Below are 27,457 nucleotides of genomic sequence, written 5' to 3'. Positions count from 1 at the left end.
GGCCGCAGCACATGCTGCACGTAGCGGTGGACATTTAACGTGCCTTGAATACGCACTAGAGGTGACGTGGAATCATACGCAATAGCGCCCCAAACCATGATGCCGCGTTGTCTAGCGGTAGGGCGCTCCACAGTTACTGCCGGATTTGACCTTTCTCCACGCCGACGCCACACTCGTCTGCGGTGACTATCACTGACAGAACAGAAGCGTGACTCATCGGAGAACACGACGTTCCGCCATTCCCTCATCCAAGTCGCTCTAGCCCGGCACCATGCCAGGCGTGCACGTCTATGCTGTGGAGTCAATGGTAGTCTTCTGAGCGGACGCCGGGAGTGCAGGCCTCCTTCAACCAATCGACGGGAAAGGGAAATTGTTCTGGTCGATATTGGAACAGCCAGGGTGTCTTGCACATGCTGAAGAATGGCGGTTGACGTGGCGTGCGGGGCTGCCACCGCTTGGCGGCGGATGCGCCGATCCTCGCGTGCTGACGTCACTCGGTCTGCGCCTGGACCCCTCGCACGTGCCACATGTCCCTGCGCCAACCATCTTCGCCACAGGCGCTGCACCGTGGACACATCCCTATGGGTATCGGCTGCGATTTGACGAAGCGACCAACCTGCCCTTCTCAGCCCGATCACCATACCCCTCGTAAAGTCGTCTGTCTGCTGGAAATGCCTCCGTTGACGGCGGCCTGGCATTCTTAGCTATACACGTGTCCTGTGGCACACGACAACACGTTCTACAATGACTGTCGGCTGAGAAATCACGGTACGAAGTGGGCCATTCGCCAACGCCGTGTCCCATTTATCGTTCGCTACGTGCGCAGCACAGCGGCGCATTTCACATCATGAGCATACCTCAGTGACGTCAGTCTACCCTGCAATTGGCATAAAGTTCTGACCACTCCTTCTTGGTGTTGCATTTGCTCTGTCAGTCAGTGTATTTACAATTTGCTTTACGTCGCACCGACACAGATAAGTCTTATGGCGACGATGGGACAGGAAGCGGCAGTGGCCTTAATTAAGGTACAGCCCCAGCATTTGCCTGGTGTGAAAATGGGAAACCACGGAAAACCATCTTCAGGACTGCCGACAGTGGGGTTCGTACCCACTGTCTCCCGATTACTGGATACTGGCCGCACTTAAGCGACTGTAGCTATCGAGCTCGGTCAGGATGAGAATGGCGATAGAATCATTAGAGTGATAAGCAAAGAATGGACAAGCTAATAATCTTATCAAGTTAATATTAATAATTAGGAATGTATACACAAGAAAGTTGCAAGATCTTTAAATGCATGCAGGGTAAATTACGGCTTTATAGATAAGTTGAGGCATTTACGCTTATCTGTTATTACAAGAAAGAATGGGTTAATACCGTAGTGGTAATTCGAATATTGATCATTATTATCGTTGTATTGACATTATTTTTGTTTAATGCAATTGTTTGTTAATTTGCGTGTGTATTTGCTTAGGTTCCAATAGATGAAATGTTCCTCCCTCCGCTTCTGGAGCTGTAGGCTGAGAACATTCAATCATTCATTCCATTCATTCAATAAGAATGGTCTCTCCATTTGGTGGTTATCCATGACTGGGGGAGAAGTGTGTTTATTCGTTTACGAATGCATGAATACAATTCAGTCATACATCCATGATGTCTGTCGTAATGGTAAGATAACTCTGTAAGAATTGCGACTTAAATAAATATAATAGTAGGCCCGTGAAACAGAATTTTATATACTGGGAGGGATATCTGATACCATGGATACAACTGTACACTCGCGATCACTACAATATCGGGTGTGAAATGAATCAAATAACGCATGGGCGTAGATTTTGACCAACCTTGTTCATGGAGAAGAGACAAGCAGGGAAACGTCACACGTGTTCTAGGTGTTGCATGTGATGGCACGCACTCGAAAAATTCTCGCACGTCACTCTAACTCGATTGGCATTTTCTCTGGAGCTGATTAGTTTCTTCTTCTTTCGCTGCCGCTTTTTCCCACACCTGTGGGGTCGCGGGTGCGAACTGCGTCGCACATGTGGATTTGGCCGTTTTTTCGGCCGGATGCCCTTCCTGACGCCAACTGTATATAGAGGGATGTAATCACTATTGCGTGTTTCTGTGGTGGTTGGTAGTGTAGTGTGTTGCTGAATATGATGAGGAGAGTGTTGGGACGGACACATACACCCAGTCCCCGAGCCAGAAGAATTAATCAGAAGCGATTAAAATCCCCGATGCGGCCGGGAATCGAACTCGGGACCCTCTGAACCGAGGGCTAGTACGCTGACCGTTGAGCCAACGAATCGGACGGAACTGATTAGTTTCTATGGTTAAATATTCTTGCTATAATGGCTTTTCCTCATTTCTTAATCCATTTACCGTCCAAGGTTGATTTTTCCCTCAGACTCAGCGATGGATCCCACCTCTACCGCCTCGAGGGCAGTGTCCTGGAGCGGGAGACTTTGGATCGGGGAGGGGATACAACTGGGAAGGAGGACCAGTGCCTCGCCGAGGCTGCCTCACCTGCTATGCTGAACAGGGGCCTTGTGGGGGGGGGAAGATGGAATATCGGAAGGGACAGACAAGGAAGAGGGAAGGAAGGAAGCGGCTGTGGCCTTAAGTTAGGGGGGAGAAGTGGGAAGCCACCGAAAACCACTTCGAGGATTGTTGAGGTGGAAATCGAAACCCCTCTACTCAGTTGACCTTCCGAAGCTGAGTGGACCCCGTTCCAGCCCTCGTACCACTTTTCAAATCTCGTGGCAGAGCCGGGAATCGAACCCGGGCCTCCCGGGCTGGCAGCTAAACACACTAACCACTACACCACACAGGTGGGAATGGCTTTTTCTAATCAAGGAAAATAATTAACTCTAATTTCATTGTAGAGAAATGTGCACGATATAATCCCGCCGCAATAGGTATGGCATTATGTGTTTAATCAGCAATCATGATAACTTCATAGGGACGGTTTTTCAGACACCTTTGCTTCTCTCATGATCGTAAGTATTTAATGCAAGGTTATTTTTACTTTGGTTGTTGATGATACATACACAAATAATAACGAGCCATTCGGGAAATTGCCTCAAGAGTTCTTTAACATTCAACGCCATATTTATTTTACTGGTGTTGAATTGAGTGCCAGCAATCTCCGCATGTTGAGGGTATTATTATTATTATTATTATTATTATTATTATTATTATTATTATTATTATAAGGGTACATCTCACAGACTATGTTGAAAAGTAAGTCTGACGATAGCGTTTTCTCTTTCAGAGCGTGGGGAACCTAACACTAGCCTGCAAATAATCCACTTTTTTGTGCGGTACAACCTAAAATAGGTGGATTGTATTAATTTCGTAACGATGAATTCAAAAATGAATTTTGTTTTGCCGTATCACGTCTAGTTAATTGGTAATTGAACAAAACTTTATTTTATCATTATGTAAAATTTTCTATGCTTAGTATTGATTGAATTACACATGCAGAATATAGAGATAAAACATACAAACTAAACAAGTTACCAAGCAAAGTAAATGATACATAAATTGACAACTTACATTCACTTGGTCGTATATTTTTCCGTTTCCCGTAGAATTTCATGTTTTTGACGTTCGTGAGTGCTCTCTGGAAGGGTCGTCACGCGCGATTGACCAACAGTAATCGGCCATCATATTTACATCTCAACGTCCCTTGTAGCGCTGTTCTGCATCTTAGAGATCCTGGTGGAACCTTTCATCTTGCTCTTCAGTTATGGCTCATAAATTTGGAGGGAAGTAGTCCAGATGTGACGCTAAGAAATGAAGCTTTAGGCCCATATTACAACGGAGTTGGTTAAACTTGTCCGATATGTTTCTTACAGTTCCTTTGGGGTCCTTGATGTTGCCAAGGAATTTTGTCACTACTTTTTTTGAATGTGTTCTATGCATCTTCCTCAATTTTGGTCATCGTTTCTGCGAAATGTTTGTCCATCACCAGTTTACGAATCTGTGGTCCATCAAATAATTTTCCTTTGATTTTTGCATCTGATAATGTGGAACATTTCGTGCATACATATTTGAAGCGTAGACTGTTTTTGTCTAATGCCTTAACACACTCTTTCAACGGTCACAGTTTGATTTGCCAGGGTGGAAGTAAAATTTTGTCACGGTCAACAAGACTTACATTCAAGACACTTTTAGATTCTGGTTGAAGTTGCTCCCTTTCAGGCCGATGCACAGTTTCCCAAAGTTTATTCCGTGTCCTGCTATCCCATTCGCACAGGAAACGGGGCAATTTTGTGTAGCCTTTTTGTTGTCCCAGCAGTAATCCAATGACCTTTAAATCGCCGCAAATTGGTCACTCATGTTCGTGATTTGTAGTTCTTTCAAGCATCAACTTTAAGGGGAGTAAGCCAGCCAAAATTGGGCCAAGAAATCCAAATCAAGTTATTGGTCGTTTTTTCATATTTGATATATTATTAACATTATGCCAAAAAAGGAAAGCACAAACTCAGTTTGAATGCTTGAATTTCAATCAACTCTCAAACGTGACATTTTGTAGCCACGCCTCCTTCTATACTGACAGCGACTCAAGTGAAACTTATGGGAAATATACTTGACCTATCTTGACTATGTGTCTGACAGTACCCAATACTTGAAGGATAATGTTTCGTCCGTACTGTTAGTAGCATTTGGAGACAATTGAAAGACATGTGGCGTCTCTAGCCTATATCGGGAAAAGTTTGTTTACTTCCTCCGTGTTTAGTTGTGCTGAAGTATTGTGCTTTTGCCAGTTGTACTGGCATTCTGAGAAGATATGAGACTGTTGTAGTGTCTCTAATCATCACTTGTGAATGTTATACTGCAAGTATGGTTCGAATAAAGAAGAGTCTGGTAAGCGCAAATTTTCTGGAAACTACCGGACTTGTTTCTCAAGTAAGGACGATGTCGGTGAGCTTACGGTAACAGAGGCTGAATCTACACTATTCGCAAAAATAAACCAGACAGAATGGTGGAAGAAATTTAGAAGTGTTCAAGAAGGAAGGGAAGAACCAAGAAGAAGTCCAGAGAGGATGGGGAGATCGAAGAATATGGAGCAGAACAGTTTTAAAAGTAAGATTTCTGTTGCAAAACTCTGGAGTCATTTTTCTCAGTTCGACATTTTTCTAATTCGTCAGATTTCTCCTACACTGTTCATGCTAGAAGAATGAAATTTCTACAGCTTGTTCTTACATTACAAAGCTACAAAAATAAGAAGTCAATTTTGTAAAATGCATACTTTTCAAAATATGGTAATTTAAGCGATCTTTTTTTTTTTTTTGGAAAAAATAGGACTTCGGGGAAAAAAATCACATCCTGGCAACTAATAAATATTTTCAAAAACTGCTTCTTATTCATGTGAAGGAATGTTCAATCTAAACTTGGTAGGAGTTTCAAGTTAATATCTTCGCTCAATTTTAATAAAGAGCGATATAGGGCAGGCTTATTCCCCTTAATGTCTCGTATGTTTCTGACAGCTTTGTAGAGTGTGCAAGTGGTATGGGAGCCAAAACGTTACTGTTATGAAGCAAAACAGCCTTAATACTTCTTTTGGAAGAGTCAGTAGTAAGGCGCCAGTTGCTTGGATCATACGGTATTCTTTCTCTTACATTTGATGCAGAAGATTTCAAACATCTGTACAAAGTGCAAGTTGATCTTGTGTATAATATTTTCGAATTTCTTTCTCACGATTTCTGTACGAGAAAAATGTAACCCCGGTTTCGAAAACATTTTGACGTAGTCTTGAGCTAAGTAAGTCACTCTTTATTTTTTTGGCTAACACTAAATCCCTTGTCAAATCATTCAACGACACTCCAGGCAAATTCTGGGGCTGTACCTTAATTACGACCACGTCCGCTTCCTTCACACTCCTAGTCCTTTTCCTGTCCCGTCGTCGCCATAAGACCTATCTGTGTCGGTGCGACGTAAGTCAACTATAAATTAAGAAAAATAACAGTCGTCATAATGATTGTTCTGCTATCGCCATTGCATGGGTATGCATGGCATAGCGTTTGCCCTCATACCAGTAACGAAGTCCCTCGACACAGGTATTGAGTACAACGGGGTGTGTGTGTGTGTGTGTGTGTGTGTGTGTGTGTGTGTGTGTGTGTGTGTGTGTGTGTGAAAGGTTTGTCTTGATCTCCAACTTGCAATTAGAAGTAAGAAAAAATGACGTTTCTTCACAAATGAGTCTATTTGACGCACCTTGAAATCGAACACATAAATTCCACAAATGCGGCAAATCTTTTGAGGGCTTTGTTTACACTGCCTTCTATACACCCCTGATACACTACCCAAGACAGCCTCAAAATGTCAATATAAAAGTTTCATGAATAACGATCGATTGAATCAGTTTTTATATTCACATTAATGCACACGCGTGCAACAAATGAATGTCAAGGACGTCCCTCACTTGCGTCTCGACCTGCCATCTTCACACACGGGAATAATCACGCGTTTCCTTCCCTTGATACATAATATACTATTATTCCAAAGTGAACTGCACAAGGACATTTCTCATCGTTTCAACTTACGAATGCAGATACTGCAACACTGAATTGCATTAAAACAGGACGTGATACGACAAAAATGACATCATTTTCGGACTCACGGCATCGATTTCCATAAAAAAATTTTTTTATATTTAACCCCAAAATCATATTGGCTAATGTAATTACGTAGGTACCATGCTTATATTACGAAAGAGGGATAGCGCTAGTGAAAGTATAGAAACATGGCCGTATTTTACATGCAGTTTAAAATTTATTTTGTAAGTAAAATGATGTGTTTTAAGTATTCCTCTATTCTTGTTCTTCCATAGGCTTATACAGACATATTTTCTGACCAGATTGAAATGCACTGAAAATTATAAAATTTTACAAATACGTTTTGAAAAAGTACTTGAAGTTGCTATATGATATTTTCAGACTTAAATGAGTCAGTAGGCGCGCAGCTGTGAGCTTATATTCGGGGGATAGTGGGTTCGAACCCCACTGTCGGCAGCCTTGAATGTGGTTTTCTGTGATTCCCCATTTTCACATGAGGCAGATGCTGGGGCTGTGCCTTAATTAAGGCCACGGCTGCTTTCTTCCCACTCCTAAACCTTTCCTGTCCCATCGTTGCCATACGACCTATCTGTGTCGGTGCGACGTAAAGCAAAGTGTAAAAAAATAGTGGAGTTCAAAAATGCTGTAGGTTGTTATGGGCGTATTAGCTTGGCAATATCGTTAACTTCCCTTCATACCGACTGCAGTTTGCATCCCATTCAGTGCCTGTGAGAATTTATACAACGCACAAGAAAATAATATTTGCATGCACTCAGCTCTCGATTAACTGGGATAATGTAGAGGTGAGGCTCCCCGAATAAGTAAAATCGTGGTTAACCCGCAAAAAGTTAAAATTAGAACAGGCGTACTGAACGTACAGTTCGCGCAGGTCATAATCGTCATTCTTTCTTTAGATGTTCTATAGCCTGGTGCACAACTCTCCTGTTTGAAAGCAAGAGTACGGGTTGGTAGGCATTTCCAATACAGGGAGACTCATCCGCATTGTAAATTTGTTCTGGGATCAAACCCTCATCTACAGCAATTTTTTTCAAAATCCGAACTGAGCTGTTGAGCAGCTTCTGTATTTCCACTTAACAACTCGCCTTTTGTACTGACATCACGGATGCCACGTCGCTGTTTAAGGCGTGTAAACCATCCGGATGACGCATCAGAATCACCCTCCATTCCAAGAGCTTCGAAGAAAAACTTTGCTTTAGTCGCACAGATCGGTCCTGATACTGGAGTCCCTTGAGCTCGCTGCTGTGAAAACAACGCCAACATGCATTGATCAAGCTCCTCAGACGTAGATGTTTCATAGTTTTTTGGTTTGCCATACAACTGTTTGCATCGGCCGAACAAGCAAATGATAGAAGTTTGTATAATCACCAACGTTATATTGGGGGCACACACCTGTTTAACGGTAGAACCTCGTTCTATATTTTGTAGAATATCCAGCTTCTGCTGAATCGTCAAAACGATACGCTTCCGTTCGGTTTCCATTGTATGCGAACGAAACTGCACTGAACAAAACCAAGACAATGACTGAGAGTGGGGCGATGTGGAATATTTGTATTTATTTCCTTAAGTTTATACGGAGTTTCCTGTAGTTGAAAGACCCTATGATATAAGTGAGTGAGTAAACAAAACCAAGTAAAACTAGGAGAACTAAGAAGGAAGAACAACAACAAAGAAAAGAGAAACAACGGCAACACGGCAATCCAGAACAAAACAATATTGAACTAAAAATTAGAAATTTAGAAAATGGCAACACGGTAACCCAAAAGAAATGCTAACAACCTGCCTCTCCTATCCTTATTGAATCAGCAAGACTTCAGCTACATACCTTCCATACTCGCTTGTCACGCGTCAGAGCAGGGCAGCCCTTGTCCTTGGATCATATTCATGGTTTCTCGACAAGGCTGCTCTCTACTTATCGTGACATACCACACTATACCAAGACTTGCTGAATCAATCTTATCATTTCTCCAGCCTGCTGAGTTTCGTGCCTTCAATCCTCTCAACTTTCAACTTGCTGCCTTCTACAACTTAAGATATTGCACACACTGTTCTGCTTTTTTTAAAATGCATGTCCAATTTTGTCTCTCTTATTTAACAGCACACAGTCTGATTACCTACATGACCATTTATTTTCCTTTTAATACGTCCCAAATGAGTTTACACGACTATATCTTTCAATTTTATACACAATTTTTAACAGCACATAAATACTGATTCAGATTCCCTACCCTATTCCATTCCTTAATCACCCACCCAATAATTTTTTGCTCATCACACTGCTTTAATAACTCTTGCTGGCTTACACTCAAAATCTTCACTCTCACATTTTCTGTTTCTCTACATTGACCTACCAAGTGCAGGTCATCATTCACTTTTCCACATAACATACACAATGAATTATCTTTATTTTGGTCCACCCTTTATTTTTATACAAGCCCAACAACCACCACAATAAACCTCCTCTCACTGTTCTATCCACATTACTAGTATTTATCCTTGAAACTTGGCTTACCTTGTTAAAAAAACTTAGGTATTCTGTCTCTCTACATTCCTCCAACTATCGTTGCCTTAGTATATACTTAACACTCATTAAAATCTATCTCTGATTCCTACTGCCCCTTCTATTCCAGACCACCTGCCATATGTAACCCGTACCCACTCTTTCCACATACATTTTAATCTTCGACAGCCAGCTCCCAGCATACATACATTTCAGTTGTTGCTGGAAAGCCGCTTGCAGTACTATACCCCCTCCCATCTCTTTAAACGCATCCAATTATTACACATTCCATTTCTATATACTCCCCACACATTACGATCGCTCCGGCATTTGCTGTTCACTGCGGGGGTCGCATTACCGTCTTACTAAATTTACAGATAGTATGATTTAGCATATCTCTTCTTTCCTCTAGACCCCATAGTTCAGCCCCATACAGTACTCTGCTTAACACTATTGCCTTTAACACCATTCTTTGAATACTATAATTTATACCCGGGAACATTGTCTCTAGAATTTTGACAACTGAGAGAGCCACCGCTCCGTTCCATTTCGCTCTCTTAATTTAATCCTCCCATCCACCTCTTCTGTTTATAATCACTCCTAGATATTCCAACTTTTCTACCTCTTCAATCCTCTTCCCCTGGACCACCCATTTCCTTTACTTCTTTCTCACCCTGTTCTTACGCACTACCATCACCTTCGATTTATTAACGTTAATTGTTAGGAACCACTTCCTAACATATTCAGAAACCGCATTCAAACCTCTCTGCAGACCCCCTCCCCACGCTGTTAGGGTCAATAAAATCACATCATCAGCAAAAAATCAATCCTGGGATCTCTACATCGTTTACAATCGGCGCCGCCCAATTATTTTCTCCGTGACCTTGCAGTATGACGTTTATGAATAGTAAGAATAAAATTGGCGATAACTTACAACCCTGTTTTAATCCCATCTTAAATCTATCAGACTGCTTACTAAATTTTCTTCCAATTTAATGCAACAATAGACATTCTCGTATATCCCATCAATCGCTCAGATAATCTTTCTTAACACCCCCACCCTTCCTCATTTTTCTACTAACGCTCTTCTACTCACTGTATCGAACGCATTTTCAAAATCAGTGGCAGCTAGATATACTTTACCTCCTTCCTTATTCAGATATTTTTCCAGGATCATCTTTACTGTCATGTTATCTGTCGTCCTTCTGCCCTTTCTAAAACCACCCTAAAATATTGACAGTATCGACTGCTCTTCCGCCCAATCCCTCAGTCTATTCGCTAGTACTCCTTTGTAAATCTTACTCAATGAGTCCAGTAAGGTTGTACCTCTATAATTACTCGGGTGATTCTTGTCACCTTTTCTCTTATAGGCCTAGATTGGGCATATAATCCTTGTTTCCCATTCTTTTGGAAGCCTACCGCCCTCGAAGATCCTGTTCATAAATTTCAATATGCCCTCTATCATCTGGCTATATTTACCTATTTCTTTCCAAAACAGGTTATTGATGCCATTGCTTCCACCCGCCGACCTACCCTTCAGTTTACCTATCACCCCTAGTACTTCCTCTTTTGATATTTCTTTATCAAGCTCATATATCTGTACCTCTACATCTCTCCGCACGACCTTTGATCCTTATATAATTCCATTTATCCTTTCCTCCTAATAATTCTCGGAAGTAGTCCACCCAATGGTCGTAATCAATACTCGGTTTATCAACCCTCTTCCCCCTTATTAATTTTATTTATTCTGTCCCACACTCTCTCGGGTTGCTTCATCCTGCACTCCCTATTTATTGACTCTGCTTGTTCCCTCATCCATAATTTCTTCCTCTCAGCAATTTTAAGCTTGTATTCTTTTTTTTAAGTTTACATAAAACTTCTCTTTCTGCGTTCCCTGCGTTCTTTCTATGTTCTTTTAGTGACTTCATGACTATTTTCCTTATTCCCTTACCCTCCTTGTTGAACCACCCTTCTTCCCCTCTCGTCTTTCTTCTGTTACCTTTGCCTATCTGTACTACCCTTTTAGTTGGGTATTCAATTAATTCCAACGCTCTGTCAATATTGTCTTCTCTCAACGCTTCCTCCCATCCACACCTAATTAATTGCAGTTCATGTTCTATAGGAGCATCTAACTCCTGTTTTACATTTTCTGACCATTTTTATTTAATGTAACTTCTACCCTTCTCAACACTCCTCTTTTTCACTCCATCCTTTACCTCTCCCCCACTTCTTTCTATCATCACCCAGACCGGTGCATGGTGGGATTCAACCCAGCCCTCTAGTTCAGGCCCCTTAAATCTCTTCCGAGCTAATTACTAAATTAATAACGCTTCCACCCTGTGCTGTAATATACGTCAACATCCCTTCCCTATCCCCTTCCCACCGGCCATTCAGAATACAAAATTTGCCTATGGCACATAATTCTAGGAGTTTTGACCCATAAATATTTCTATCTTCACTACATCTTCCTCCCCTCATTATCATCTAATCCTCTTTGCTGAATGTTGGGCACAACTCACCTATCCTAGCGTTCCAATCACCAAATCATTCCATATTCTTCAAATTTCCCGCCTATGACACTTGCTCCCAATAATAAATCCTCAAAATATTTTTCATTAGCTTATGAGGAGCTTCTGGGGTGACAGTATATAAAAGCCAAGCACACCTTCTTTTCTCTCCCTTTTTCCCTCCCCATATTAAACCTGACCCAGACCACCTCTACCATCTCATATTCGATGTCCTCTATTAGCTCACTAATCTCTTCCTTTATTAAAACGACTATCCCCCCTGCGTCCTATTCTTGGTGCGCTCTTTTCTTTTAGATTTGTACTTGACCACAAACCCCCTCCATGTTATCACCTTCCCTACTTCTAAACATGTCTCTAGGAGCGCCACAATGTCAAAACTTTCCACTCATTTTATTACTTCCTCATTGTCTAACTTGCTTAATGTTTACAAAACCTATCTTCCAATCTAGTTATAACCTAACCTCCCTTGCATCTCCATTTCCTCCCTTAGTTTTGCTTCTCGTTATTATGGACCTCTCTCCTTCTATTTCCATCCCATTCTTTTTTGGACATTTTGGGGCGCTGTTTGCCCTACTTATCCTCAACACCTTTAGTTTTCTTTCCCCAAAGATCCCTTAAACTCAGACTTCTCCCTTTGTTCAAGGCTTCTCTTCCTTTTATTTCATCCCGCGTACCTTCACCTTTACCATACACGTGCCCACTGATGACTGGACTTGCCGATTCTTGAGTTTCTCCCTCCAACAAGATCTGCTGAATCCTCGTTTCTGATCCTGAGCTACACTGGACACTGACCCCTGCCAAGCGGTCGTCTCTTACCTCGCCGCGTCCCTCCGCTCGCTCTTCGACCAGCCTGTCACCTTACGTCGTCATCACGCATTCTTCCTGTTTGAGCTTCTCATCAGTTTCTTGCAGCTTCGTCACTGGCCACGATCTCACCCATGTGCCGTTGGACAGCACCAGCTGTTGGACCCTGATGTGCGCCCACGGACCTTGGTGTCTGGCTTTCATTAGATGTTTCCTTAAAATTTTAAAGCACTTACTACCTTCGCTTCCCATGTCTCCTTTAACCCATATTTTCTCACCTTGTAAATTCCCAGCGTTTCTCACAACAATATCGTCCATCAAGGTAGATAACAACCTCACCTTAATTGGCATGTGCGCTCTTACTTTGCCTACCCTTTCTGCATCATCACTGTCCACTTCACTGAAGTTAATCTTCCTTTTGTTCTGAATAACTTCCCCGCCTTATATATTATGTCCACTTTGTTTTCTTTCACGCCTTCCTGCATACCATATATAAATATACATTTTCTCATACGTTCCTGAAAACTGATTGCTTCTTCTTTCTTCAATTTAGCCACCTCCTCTTAGAGTTTTTACCTCCCTCAATAGCACATCTTCATCATTACTTCCCGCCTTGGATAGTGACTCACCCATTGCTTCCTGAATCCACCTTCTCATATCGTCAAACTCCTTTGATTGGTCCTGAATCATCCCCTTGATCTGGTCTAAGGGCACGCTTCTTTTACTACCTCCTTCACCGCCTCCTTAATGGCTTCGGTGTCGTCCCAACTAATATTTCCACTTGTATTCGGGCCGGGGTTCAATTCGACGCCCCCAATAACTTGCAGCTCAGTTACCACAGCTGCCACCGAAACCACCTCTCCCATATTTCTCAGATCACCTTTGTACTCCACAGACTCCACCGCCATCTTCCAATCGCGGCCCGATATTGCTGAACTGCAATTATTTCTCGGCACTTACCACTCAGCACGTTCGCATCCACTGCTTGCTTAGGCTAGACTGAAATGTGGGGTAGAGCAGTTGCCCGCGGCCGGTGACACGCCAGCTAGGCCTACAAATAACTTCAAGGTCGTGCCACACCTGCTACTATTACGACTCGGCAACATTATTCCGACCCTTTGTAATTCTGTATTACTGTAAGTCCTAACACTCGTGCATTTTTAGTGTTTTTGATAAGATATCGCTGTTAAGCCGCATTGCGGTTGATCCGATTACGGTAAATTGAGAGTTAAGTATATTACGATTTCACACGGTATACATCACGGCACTTCAAGCATTTTGGTCCTAGGCACTGTAGGCCAATGTCTGAGACATACAGTGCCGTTGAACCCAGATCAGGTTCGATACTTGTCCGATAAGAGGCATTTGCGGTGTCGGGTAGTTTAAAACCACATGCAAGATCGATGGCTTATTGACAGTACTGTAGGACTGAGGTCCCCATTTCTGGTACTGACGGCTTTCCAACGATATTGCTGCAAGAAGAATGGCCACAAGTGGATGTTGCCGCTCTTGTTGGAGTCAGCCAGTTATGTCTCCAGAGTTAGGAAAAGTTGAGGAAGACGCAAACTGTTCCTCATGGACGACGGATGGGATGCCGCCCTGACGAAACTCCCAGGGAGGATCAGTAGTTGTTCCTTCAGCATGTCGTAGGCTCACTGTTACTACCACTTCGTTTCCCCAGTATTCTCGGCCACTGTACCTGATGTGTCAGATCAGATAGTCCGAAATCGGCTGCAGGACGGAGGAGTGATATCAAGGGAGCTTGTGCCAAATGCACCTCTTAAACTACTCCATAGGACAGTTCGTATAGCCCACGGCATCAGGAGCATTGGAAGCCTACGCTCTTGTCTGATGAGATCGCCATAAGCTTGCAACCGTACAACAGGAACATTAAGAGTCTGGAGACGATCCGATGAGGCTTCAGTCTGTCATCATCTGGGGTGGAATTATGTTTGGGCGACAAACTCCTGTAATACCTATCCTGGTAACGTAACTGGTCTGGTATACAGATGCAACATTCTTCAACCTGTACTTAAAGGACTTGCTACTTCTGATAATGCTCGTGACTGTCGAGCTAGAGTGGTCAGTCAGTTCCTTGTGACGAATGGCATGTAGTGAATGACGTGGCTGTTGTATTCTGCGGATATGAACTGTGTTGAACATGCATGGCGTGAACTGAAGAGAACAACTGCCCACCGTCCTAATGTTCCTGTTAATCTTCAAGATCTGACTGAAGCTGTTATCCAAGAATGGGATTGGGATAATTGTTGGAGTCCTGCGTCGTGTATAAGTATGCCTCATGGCCAGAGGTGGCTATACGCGGTACTGGTCTGCCACAAATGAACGATAATTCTTTGTTCGAAATCTCACATTGCCAACTTTGTGCTTTTGTTGCTTTTGCATAGCTGGCAGAATGTTTTCCTTTCTATATACGAGGACGGTTTGAAAAGTTCTCGCAATCACCGCTAGATGTCAGTGCTAGAGCAACGAGGTTCCCGCGCAATAATCACACATCCTTAGTGAGTGAACACGTGGCGCGTCAGTGCTCTAGCTGCAGGAGTGTGGTAGTGACGACTCTTTGTTGTTGTTCCCGCGTAGTGATTTGTGACAATAGAAAAAAACTGAGATTCGAGCAGTGATTAACTACTTTGTAAAGAAAGGTGTGCAAGCAAAGGAAATTCATACCGACTTTCAGAACACACTGGGGGACTCTGCTCCTTCATTTTCAACTGTTGCCAAGTGGACCAGCGAGTTAAAATTTGGTCGGGAGAGCTTGGATGATGATCCGCGTAGTGAACGACCAAAAAGTGCTACGACCCCAGAATTCATCGCAAAAGTGCATAAAGTGGCCATGGAGGATCGTCTACTGAAAGTGCGGTAGATTGCTGAAGCTGTAGGGATGCCTTCTGAACGGGTATATTATATTTTAAACGAAGAATTGGGCATGAAAAAATTATCCGCAAGATGGGTGCCGCGGCTCTTGACATTGGACAATAAACGCACCAGATTGGAAATGTCCGAACAAAGTCTGGCCGGTTTTCAGTGCAACCAACAAGATTTTTTGCGCCGGTTTGTGACTACAGATAAAACTTGGTACCATTACTATACCCCAGAGACAAAACAGCAGTCAAAGCAGTGGAAACATGCTGATTCACCACCACCAACGAAAGCAAAGGCAGTGCGTTCGGCTGGAAAGTTCATGGCCTCAGTTTTCTGGGATGCAAAAGGCATTCTGCTGATAGATTATCTTCCTACTGGCCAAATAATTACGGGGTAATACTATGCAAACCTCTTAGACCAACTACAGGAAAAGATACGTGAAACAAGGCCTGGTTTGGCAAGGAAAAAGGTCATCTTTCATCAGGACAACGCTCCGCCGCACACAAGTGTTATTGCCATGGCAAAACTTCATCAACTGCGGTACGAATTGTTGCCACATCCACCTTATTCACCTGATTTGGCACCATCAGACTTTCATCTATTCCCAAAGCTGAAAATTTTCCTCGGTGGACGGAGATTTTCTACAAGGGAAGAACTGACAGCCGAATTGGAGAGGTATTTTGCAGGCCTGGAGGAATCTCATTTTCGAGATGGGATCAGGGCATTGGAACATCGCTGGACCAAATGCATTAGTCTACAGGAGGACTATGTTGAAAAATAAAAGCAGTTCCACCGAGGTAAGATACTTAATTCTAGTACATTCCGAGAACTTTTCAAACCACCTACGTATCCTTCGTATTGTATGATCTACGTATATACACATTGCAAAATAAAAAACTGTACTGAACCAGAATACGCAAAACTTATTTTGAGCACTGTAATACACTGACTGACAGTGACAATGCAACACCAAGGAGGAGTGGTTCGAAAGGGATGAAAGTTGGGGGAAAAACAGAGTCGGCACGGACGAATAATTGATGTTTATTTCAAACCGATATGCAGGTTACACAATGCGCACGGCATCGACTCAGTAGGATGTAGGACCACCGCGAGCGGCGATGCACGCAGAAACACGTCGAGGTACAGAGTCAATAAGAGTGCGGATGGTGTCCTGAGGGATGGTTCTCCATTCTCTGTCAACCATTTGCCACAGTTGGTCGTCCGTACGAGGCTGGGGCAGAGTTTGCAAACGGCGTCCAATGAGATCCCACACGTGTTCGATTGGTGAGAGATCCGGAGAGTACGCTGGCCACGGAAGCATCTGTACACCTCGTAGAGCCTGTTGGGAGATGCGAGCAGTGTGTGGGCGGGCATTATCCTGCTGAAACAGAGCATTGGGCAGCCCCTGAAGGTACGGGAGTGCCACCGGCCGCAGCACATGCTGCACGTAGCGGTGGGCATTTAACGTGCCTTGAATACGCACTAGAGGTGACGTGGAATCATACGCAATAGCGCCCCAAACCATGATGCCGCGTTGTCTAGCGGTAGGGCGCTCCACAGTTACTGCCGGATTTGACCTTTCTCCACGCCGACGCCACACTCGTCTGCGGTGACTATCACTGACAGAACAGAAGCGTGACTCATCGGAGAACACGACGTTCCGCCATTCCCTCATCCAAGTCGCTCTAGCCCGGCACCATGCCAGGCGTGCACGTCTATGCTGTGGAGTCAATGGTAGTCTTCTGAGCGGACGCCGGGAGTGCAGGCCTCCTTCAACCAGTCGACGGGAAAGGGAAATTGTTCTGGTCGATATTGGAACAGCCAGGGTGTCTTGCACATGCTGAAGAATGGCGGTTGACGTGGCGTGCGGGGCTGCCACCGCTTGGCGGCGGATGCGCCGATCCTCGCGTGCTGACGTCACTCGGTCTGCGCCTGGACCCCTCGCACGTGCCACATGTCCCTGCGCCAACCATCTTCGCCACAGGCGCTGCACCGTGGACACATCCCTATGGGTATCGGCTGCGATTTGACGAAGCGACCAACCTGCCCTTCTCAGCCCGATCACCATACCCCTCGTAAAGTCGTCTGTCTGCTGGAAATGCCTCCGTTGACGGCGGCCTGGCATTCTTAGCTATACACGTGTCCTGTGGCACACGACAACACGTTCTACAATGACTGTCGGCTGAGAAATCACGGTACGAAGTGGGCCATTCGCCAACGCCGTGTCCCATTTATCGTTCGCTACGTGCGCAGCACAGCGGCGCATTTCACATCATGAGCATACCTCAGTGACGTCAGTCTACCCTGCAATTGGCATAAAGTTCTGACCACTCCTTCTTGGTGTTGCATTTGCTCTGTCAGTCAGTGTATAAAGTACGTTTACGATGACCTCGTAAAATTTTCGGTCCCATGGCTTATGATGATGAAAACAAACCAGTGCTGAAATAGCCACAAAGGGACTTAGCGTGCTAAGACGACAGCTCCCCTGCCAAACGGTCTGCAGGTTCTGGTGTGCCACTTATTTAGCGTGGTGTCTTCCTTACCTGCATCGCTTAGGTTTCTAAACCGGCGCATTATGATGATAATGATGATGATTGTGGTGGTCGAGTGTGCTCAGCCTCCTTATGCAGGCATTTTGATTTGCCACAATTTACGCTGTGTGTCAGTTTCAACGTTCCTCTACCAGTTGACAGGAAAATGATTCCTGTTGGGCGATCTGCGACTGAGTTATATTCTTCGTGCAAAGACCAATTGTCTCACCAGAGATCTTTTACAAGCAGACATCGTACGACATAGCGTGCCGAATGGACAGTTTCCCGCCCTTCAAAAATCCGACTACCTCTGTCGGCTTTAAAACAGCGATATTTGGATCTGGAAGCAGACATCCTACCAATGATCCATAGGGGGAGCAGGGCTTATGGTGACCAGGCCGCATACTATAATAATAATAATAATAATAATAATAATAATAATAATAATAATAATAATAATAATAATAATAATAATAGCCTTCGTGGCTCAGGCGGCAGCGCGTCAGCCTCTCACCGCTGGGTTCTGTGGTTCAAATCCCGGTCACTCCATGTGAGATTTGTGCTGGACAAAGCGGAGGCGGGACAGACTTTTCTACGGGTACTCCGGTTTTCCCTGTCATCTTTCATTCCAGCAACCTTCTCCAATATCATTTCATTTCATCTGTCAGTCATTAATCATTGCCCTAGAGGAATACGACATGCTTCGGCAGCCGGCACAATTCCTGTCCTCGCCGCTAGATGGGGCTTCATTCATTCCATTCTTGATCCGGTCGAATGACTGGAAACAGGCTGTGGACTTTCAATAATAATAATAATAATAATAATAATAATAATAATAATAATAATAATGTTATTGGCTTTACGCCCCACTAACTACTTTTACCGTTTTTGGAGACCGGGGGAGTTGGCCGTGCGGTTAGGGGCGCGCGGCTGTGAGCTTGCATTCGGGAGATAGTAAGTTCGAATCCCACTGTCGGCAGCCCTGGAGATGGTTTTCCGTGGTTTCCCATTTTCACACCAGGCAAACGCTGGGGCTGTAGGCCTACCTTAATTAAGGCCACGGCCGCTTCCTTCGAACTCCTAGGCCTTTCCTGTCCCATCGTCGCCATAAGAGCTATCTGTGTCGGTGCGACGTAAAGCCACTAGCAAAAAAAAAACGTTTTCGGGGACGCCGAGATGCCCGAATTTATTCCCGCAGGAGTTCTTTTACGTACCAGTAAATCCACCGACACGATGTTGACGTATTTGAGCACCTTCAAATACCACCGGACTGAGCCAGTATCGAACCTGCCACGTTGGGTCAGAAGGCCAGTGCCTCAACCTTCTGAGCTACTCAGCCAGGCCTACTACTTACTTACTTACTTACTTACTTCCTAATCGGAGTTAGCTAAGGTGGTTAGTTCCTGAAAATAGAGTTCAGCGGTCTTTGAAATATATCTTGTGCTTTCCGCATTTCAAACTCGGAAAAAGATGCTGGGATTATACCTTTTTCAAACCCACGAATATTTCCTTCTAATATTAGCCTCAATTGATAAGAGATATATGTATAGGAACAATTACTGTTGCTCAAGAACTTAAATGCATCCAGTACACGGGTGTTTGCAATTATGTCCCAGGCTGCTAAAATGAAACCACGGCAACAGCTACTTCATTCGTCAGAAACAAGTGCCTGGACGTTCGAGCGATGTCGCTGTATACGGAGATATTAACAAGTTATCGACTAGGACGTTCAGCATTGCAATGTTCCACGTGACTACTTTAAAACTACTGAAACTTGTACTATAAACGTTGTTCCGCATTATTCAGAGATGGACGTCTCTGCTTTGCCTCTTTACTCGTTATTCTAGTTAACTGAAGAAGCCTCCGTTTCTCAGACGGTAGCGCGTCGGCCTCTCACCGCTGGATGCCGCGGTTCAAATCCCGGTCACTCCATGTGAGATTTGTGCTGGACAAAGCGGAGGCGGGACAGGTTTTTCTCCTGGTACTCTGGTTTTCCCTGTCGTCTTTCATTCCAGCAACACTCCCAATTATCATTTCATAGCATCTATTAGTCATTACTTTAATCACTTTGGGAGTGACGACCCCATCGTACTAATAGCCTATATATGATTCATTCATTACATTCCTGACCCGGTCAATGACTGGAAAACAGGTTGTAGGTTTTCATTTTCTAGTTAACTGAAGGTCCGGTTGAAGTGTTTTATAATAATCGAACTGTTTTTCTCCGCGCTTATCAAGGCTTATCTATCACTTATCGAATATTTCGTCTGAGTTGAAGTACTCGCTGTGCTGCATTTCAGTGTAGCGACTGTTTGCCAGTTGATCGGATCCTCCTCTCTCAGCTGCGTTGTTTTACGTCTCATCTTACCAGCCGCGTTGGAACGTTTGGCAACACTAACTTAGGATTATCCTGGTGTGGTGATAACGCTAAGTGGCTCATCGCTTCTTTTCGTACACGCATGCGAATTTGGATGGTGCAGGTGCAGTGTCCTTGCTACGATGTGGATAACATAGTCAGTGTCCTAACTGTTTTTATTCATTTTCCTATATGTTACGGCCAAATCTTAGAAACAACGACCAGTTTTAAGCCTCAGACAATGTCTACATAACCTGCGTGTGTGTTATGATTGAAGTTTTGTTGTTTAAACTATGTTCATCATTCCAGTTTCAGTTTCGGTTCAACCCTGTGGGTGGGGGACGCAGACGAAGAATACACCCACGATATCTCCTGCCTGTCGTAAGAGGCGACTAAAAGGGGCGACCAAGGGATGATTGTCTTAGAACCATGAAACTACTTGTGATTAGTACCATCACACGGGAAACGCCATGGGTCGCCTTTACTTGCGAGTAGTACCACTATGTTAGGTACACAATAGGTTTGTGATTAGTAACAACAGAGAGTGGTTCACTGTGTGTTTCCAGTACCCGTGATTTGTACCATTGTGAGAAACGCCACGGGTCTGGTCGTTGCCTGTGATTAGTACAACTATATGAGCGACACCGTGGGTCTGCGTTGCCTATGATTAGTACCCACTATATAAGGAACACCACGCGAATACCGGCGCCCGTGATTAGTACACCCAAAACAAATACAAACTGATATAAAAATGTGAAATTACTTACGTATTTCACAGTCATACAGCATAACTATTGGATACGTAAAGATTACAACGCGACCAAGGACGCAATTTTTAACCAACCTGAGCCGAGAAAAAGTTAACTTAGAAAATATATAACAATTTTTTTCAGAAACACGAAATTCTGAAATTTATAAACTATATTTAAACCATCCCAATGTATATTGTGTTAAAATTAATATTCGGCCAGATGAGGGGTTTTGGAGAAACAATGTCTCAAGTTGACGCTTGGTTGAAACACGCTCGGAAACGGGTACTTTTTGCGTTCCGCCTGCGATCAAAAATATTATAATTTTAAAATTCGAAACCTACATGACCTAACGTGAAATGAAGCGTGGAAAATGATGTTATTGGATTTTCAGTGGGCCTGTTAGTAATTTCATAAACAACCTCCAAACTCGAGTGCACATAATATTTTGGTCGACAGTAGATGAGAAACACTATGGGTTTGCGTTGCCTGTGAGTGGCGTCATTATGTGAGAAACACCATAGGTCTGCGTTACCTGTGCGACGTACAATACTGGGGAGTAGTACCATAATGTGTGGAACACCGTGAGTCTACGCTACTTTTGATTAGTACCGTAACATGACAAATACTATGGTTCTACTTTACTGGCGATAAGTAGCATTATGAGGCGCCGTTGACCTGGATTTTGTACCCCTTTAGACAACAAGCATCCTCGATTCAGGATTGTGCTTTAGAAGCAGTCCCTTGGTCAGTAATACTATTGTTTGTGATAGTTTCTGGGTCGGATCCACTGATTGTTTTAAATTCATATCCATTCATTCTTCATCACATTTTTTATTCTGGTCAGTGGATTATTTTGAACTTTAAAATTGTCATTACATATGGTACGATTAGGGGCCGATGACCTTGGTGTTAGGCCCCTTTAAACAACAAGCATCATTATCATCATCAATTCCGGTTCGAAAACAGAAATAGAAGTACCTAAGCTTCAATGCTACTACTCTTCGCTTTTCGCGACCAACGAATACTCATGGAATAATTACATGGCTAAAAGTGCGGAAGATGTTCACACAAGAAAAGAACCATTTCTCTGAAATAGTGAAATCTTATATTGTCCTGAGTAAAGCGTACAGTAACGACACGCTAAAGAAGAAGAACGCTTGGCAAACAATAACAAAGTACTGTAAATCTTTTAACAGCAGTTTCCCGCATAAACCGCACATGACAGGACGATATTGGTTGGGTAAGTTGAAGTTATTTTTGCAGTTATTTTCTGTTTAAATGGCAGTTAAGCTCTTCTTTATTAGTGTCATATTGAATCTGTTGTGTATTAAGCTGTGCCTCGCCGTGGGTCTACATTTCAAAAGGATTGCTGCGACCTCGCAGCGGACGCCGTATGGGAGCCCGTCGGACTAGCAATTCTTTTTTAGTGCTATCTCTTTTACGTCGCACTGACTTTTACAGGTCTTACGGGCTTGGACTGGGAAGGATATAACCGTGGCTTAAGTTAAGATACAGCACCAGCATTTGCCTGGTGTGAAAATGGGAATCCATGGAAAACCATCTTCGGGACTGCCAACAGTGGGGTTCGAAAGGACTAAGAATGCTCTCTGTAACCATGGCAACATGGCAAAACCACTGATAGTAATTCGCTCCTACTCTTCGAGATTACACAGTGTCTAACAAGGGGAAGTCACGATATCCGCATCACCGATTTTGTTCAAACTGTGTAGGATGGTAGTACTACATCACAAAGACACACTGGCAAAGTAGTAGCGCGTAGCTCTCAAAAATGTTCTGAAAAAAAAGCGATTTTGAAAATGTCCAAAAAGTTACGAGAGGTTTAACATGCCAGGTACCATCAAACGAGACACTGTGGGACGGTGGTCGAGTGGTTAAGGTTCTCCACTTCAATTATGAAGATAGCGAGTTCAAGTCACGCTGCTACCAGCTTTTTACCCCTCTCCCCACATTTTCCCCTTTTTCCTTCGCCATTTTTGAGTTTCTCGGTGCTCCTCCGTGTTATTTTGATTATTGTAAGCCACAATTCAATCGATTATTTAACAAAAAAACTGTCAGATTTCTTTTCGAGGGGAAGGGGTGCGTAATAATTGAAGTAACTTCCGTTATGTTTTGGACCGAAAACGCAATCGGAAAATTTTCAAAATATATATAAAATAACGCTAGCCTAGCTCACATTGCTAGTATCAAAATCAGTTTTGAACAGCATAAATTGTTCACTGTTAAAACAAAACAGTAACTTTCATTTACAAGTGCTTTATAAGCGTCTCTGCATGATCGAGGGTGAAACTTGTCGTAAAAACAAGAGAAACACAATGGGGCTCGGCATCTCGCACAAATGATAAATACGAAATTTTCGCAATTCAAAAGATCTTATGGGAAACATACTTGGTTGACATTTAGGAAAATTTCTCGTGTATCAGTCAGTTTCGTGGCATACCATGGGCATAACATGTTTTTAAAAATGGGATCAGAAAGTTGATGTTGGACTACAGAGTGAATCTTCGTGGGAGTTAATCTCGTAGTTTTCCGCAATCATACATGATGCATTTTGGATACGCTTAATTATTAGCTTAACCTGTCTATAAAAATAGATATCGCAGGGTTGAACTTGGGATTGATAATTTTTAGAGTGCAGGTTGGTAACCCTTCAACATCTTGAAATATCTCGTCATAAATATTGGGATTGGTTTGTCCTCCTCATGAGTCCACAAACAAAATAAATCTCTTTTCTCCAACACATCGCTTCAACGTTTTAAGGTACTCTTTGTACAAGTGTGTCGACAGCTTTCCCGATTTTGAGCAGAAAGTGACTACAGTAGGGTATTTTTTGAGAAACTCATCAATTGATTTTTGAACAACAGGTCCGAAAGAGCCTTTGGGCTGTTGCAAAAAAACAAAAACTAGAGGGAACAACTCTCCCAACATTTCGAGAGTATACTGCGCCGTGTATGAATGAGTGATTTTGTTCATGTTCTTTTAGTTGACGAACACAGCCTTCGAACCTTGGATATCCAATGTTTTGTCAACTGTAGACTGATATTGATAGCCTGAAACAGAAATAAATAAAATTTTCCATTTGCTATATTGTACGGTTAAAGTGAAGTTGTGTATTTATATATAAAAGTTACCTGTTTGATGGTTATTTATGACGTGTGTACTGTCAAAACTTGGAATCAGTGCGTGAGCCTGCGTTCGAAAGTTCGCTACAGAAGCCAAAACGTCTTCATCTTTGTGGAGTCATTTCCAGAAGTATATCTGGTAATTTTTCTTTGGCGGATTTTGTATCTTTAAAAAAAAAATTAACCCATGAATTTGAAGCCTTGAATTCAAATTCTTAGCCTTAGCTAGTGTCCACTCTTGCAAATTACGCGTCGTGACTCGTCGTTTGTTCTCACGTGCCTCTTTAAAGCTATTGTAAGTCCATTCGTTGATGGTTTTATTTTCCTCCCTCGATGTTCTTACCCTTTTTGACATCTTCTTCCCATATTACCAAATACCGTATTCGCTTGATCCGAGAGCAGCCTCTTTTGTGTAATGTCTGCAGACTCCTTTTAGGGTGCGTTCTAGTCATGTTTACAACATTTAACTTGTAATCTAGAGGAATATATTCCAGAAGATTTTCTTCGGGCTCGTAGTCTTCGTCTGTAGAATCACTCTTTTCTTCGAAAGCACCTTGGTGGTCACTGCCATCGCAGGTGAATAGTTCTTCATCTCTTACAAATTTATTTTCTTCTATTATTGTCAAAATAGATTTGAAATTTTCTTTCCCAGTAATTCGCGCTCTTCTGTCATCTCTACAGAGTCGCCGGGGTCCAGTAAGCGATTTATATAAAAAAGGTACTCGACGTCAGCCATGTCCCCGTCCAATTGCATATTTATTGCTTGCTCTCCCGTAGACTCGTTTGCACTTTGCGTAGCTTCACATTCGAAAACACTTTCGTTCGAACATAATTCAACAAGCGAAATCTCCATGCCGATCGAACTTATGATGAGCACGCCTGATTACATCGCACATAACCGTTACACGACACAAGAGGAGAAAGGGGACCAGGAAATGTAGAGAGAAAAAAATGAAATGGCGTATGGCTTTTAGTGCCGGGAGTGTCCGAGGACATGTTCGGCTCGCCAGGTGCAGGTCTTTCGATTTGACACCCGTAGGTGACCTGCGCGTCGTGATGAGGATGGAATGATGATGAAGACGACACATACACCCAGCCCTAGTGCCAGTGAAATTAACCAATGATGGTTAAAATTCCCGACCCTGCCGGGAATCGAACCCGAGACCCCTGTGACCAAAGGCCAGCACGCTAACCATTTAGCTATGGAGCCGGACGTAGAGAGAAAAAAAGCGAGTTTATACGAGCGTGGCTCGGACTCGCCACCTTCATAACTGAAGCGGAGAACCTTAAATACTCGACCACCGCGCCACAGTCTCGCTTGATGGCACGTGGCGTGCTAAACCTCTCATAACTTTTTTCGACATTTTCAAAATAGCTTTTTTCGAAAATTTTTGAGAGTTGCGCGCTATTACTTTGCCAGGGTGTTTTTGTGATTTAGTACTACCAACCTAAAAAATTTGAACGAAATCGATGAAGCGGACATCGTGACCTCCCCTTGCAAGTAGTAAATAACGGATTCACAATGTGGTAGCCATACTTAGACAATACTTAACTGTAAACATTGATTAAATACCGTTCCTGCAATCGATAATTTGTGTTAAACATCCTTACAACCACCATCAGGTGTAGAATGCGCCGGGATCTCTCCCTGTAGAGAGGCACTTCGACTTATCAGTAAATCTACCAGCACGGTCTCTCGCATTTTAAGCGCTCTTAAATGCCGACCATTCTTCCGGGATTCGTTTCCGATATCTTAGTGCTAGCTATCTGAGCCCACGTTTGCGGGTTCGATTCCACCTCAGCTTGATAGTATTGGAATGTGCTCAAAGGCCAGACTCGTGTCGGTATATTTTCTGTCACGTGAAATAACTTCGGAACGAAATTGCGGCACCTCAGCGTTAGCAAAAATCGTAAAATTTCTTAGTGGGGCACAAAATAAATAATATTATTAAGCAGATGCGCAGCCGGCCCTAACTGAATTTAGCTTGGCTAATGCGCGTCAGGCTGAATCTCTTTCTCACTCTGTTCCGCAAGGCCTGTTTCGTACTTGTGGAAATACGACTGCACTATACAGTTGCCTTTGGGTATTCTGGACCAGCGGTTAGTGTGCGGGTGGCCCTCACTGTGCATGATTTAAAGATTACTTTGGGCATCTCAAATAGAGTTTATATTTATCGACAACGCGAAAACAGACACACCGATGCTAGTCTCATTGGTTGAATGGTTAGCATAACGGCCTTTCGTACAGACTTCTATTCCCGGCCGGGCCGGGGATTTTGGACACGTCTTGTTAGTTCCTTCGTTTGGAGGACTCAGTATTTTGATTCGCTTTAATGTAAGTTCATTACATCCTGCCCTACTTCAGCCGTAAGGAAATAAGTTAATTGAATTTCATCAGCATTGACAAAAAGTTGCAAATTGAGGCTGGCTGCATGATCGGGCTAGACTTTTTTTTTTGCTAGTGGCTTTACGTCGCACCGACACAGATAGGTCTTATGGCGACGAGGACTAGACCGAAAGCCAAAATTTAAACTGACATGTGCTATAAGGCTATGCTGCTTTCACGGTGTTCGAAGACGCTGAGGTGCCAGACTTTTGTCCCTCAGAAGTTTTCTTACATGCCGTTAGATCTCGGGGACTACAAGGCTCCGCAGTGTTGGCCAGTCCTGCTTTTCAAGCGACAAACATCGTCAGTAGGACAAGGGATTTGAAGACATGTAGTGCCGTCGGGTTTGTATGTTTCTATTACTATATTGAAACAAATAACACATATTTACATGACAGGTCACTGAAAAACAATCTACAAACTAACTAGGTGCCGTAGGTGCCTTTAATGAAAAGGAAAAAAAGGCGTATGGCTTTTAGTGTCGGGAGTGTCCGAGGAAAAGTTCGGCTTGCCAAGTGCAGGTCTTTTGAATTGACGCCAGTAGGTAACCTGCGCGTCGTGATGAAATGATGACGGGGACGACACATACACCCAGGCCCCGCGCCAGCGCAATTAATCACTTATGGTTAACATTCCCGACCCTGCAGGGAATCGAACCCAGGACCCCTGTGACCAAAGGCCAGCACGCTAACCATTTAGCCATGGAGCCGGGCGGTGCCTGTAATGATTATAAGCCACGCGATTTACAGTTGTACACTTCCCGGTTCAAAAATAGTCCAGTACACGGTCCTAATAATAGGTCGTCGTTTCAGCTGCATTTATGTTATTTCTTCTCAATATGTTTACTACCCGGCTATTCCAAGTCATATTAGAGATAAACATTTATGTACCTCCTTTTTCCTATTCTAGCGTCACTGAAACTTACCTGTGTTAATGCGACATTAAAATAGCAATATAATATAATATAATATAATATAATATAATATAATATAATATAATATA

The 27,457-nt window shown here is 43.3% G+C and overlaps 1 protein-coding gene across 3 annotated transcripts in view; it reads left to right on the top strand.

Annotated features, from left to right (window-relative positions):
- LOC136863129 (tripartite motif-containing protein 3) overlaps positions 1-27,457 on the top strand; it is a 443,103-nt gene that overhangs the window by 30,283 nt on the left and 385,363 nt on the right. Inside the window, exon 1 of one of the 3 annotated variants that reach the window (XM_067139472.2) lies at positions 20,212-20,334. The exons of 1 other annotated variant lie outside the window; for it this stretch is intronic. The gene's annotated coding sequence lies outside the window, so the exon portion shown is untranslated. Of the gene's footprint in view, positions 1-20,211; positions 20,335-22,028; positions 22,170-27,457 lie in introns of those variants that run through there. One more of the 3 variants, XM_067139474.2, reaches the window with a different exon arrangement.

This window comes from Anabrus simplex, chromosome 2 (assembly GCF_040414725.1).
Source record: "Anabrus simplex isolate iqAnaSimp1 chromosome 2, ASM4041472v1, whole genome shotgun sequence".
NCBI classification, from domain to species: Eukaryota; Metazoa; Arthropoda; class Insecta; order Orthoptera; family Tettigoniidae; genus Anabrus; species Anabrus simplex.
This window is presented reverse-complemented; position numbering and strand designations above follow the sequence as displayed.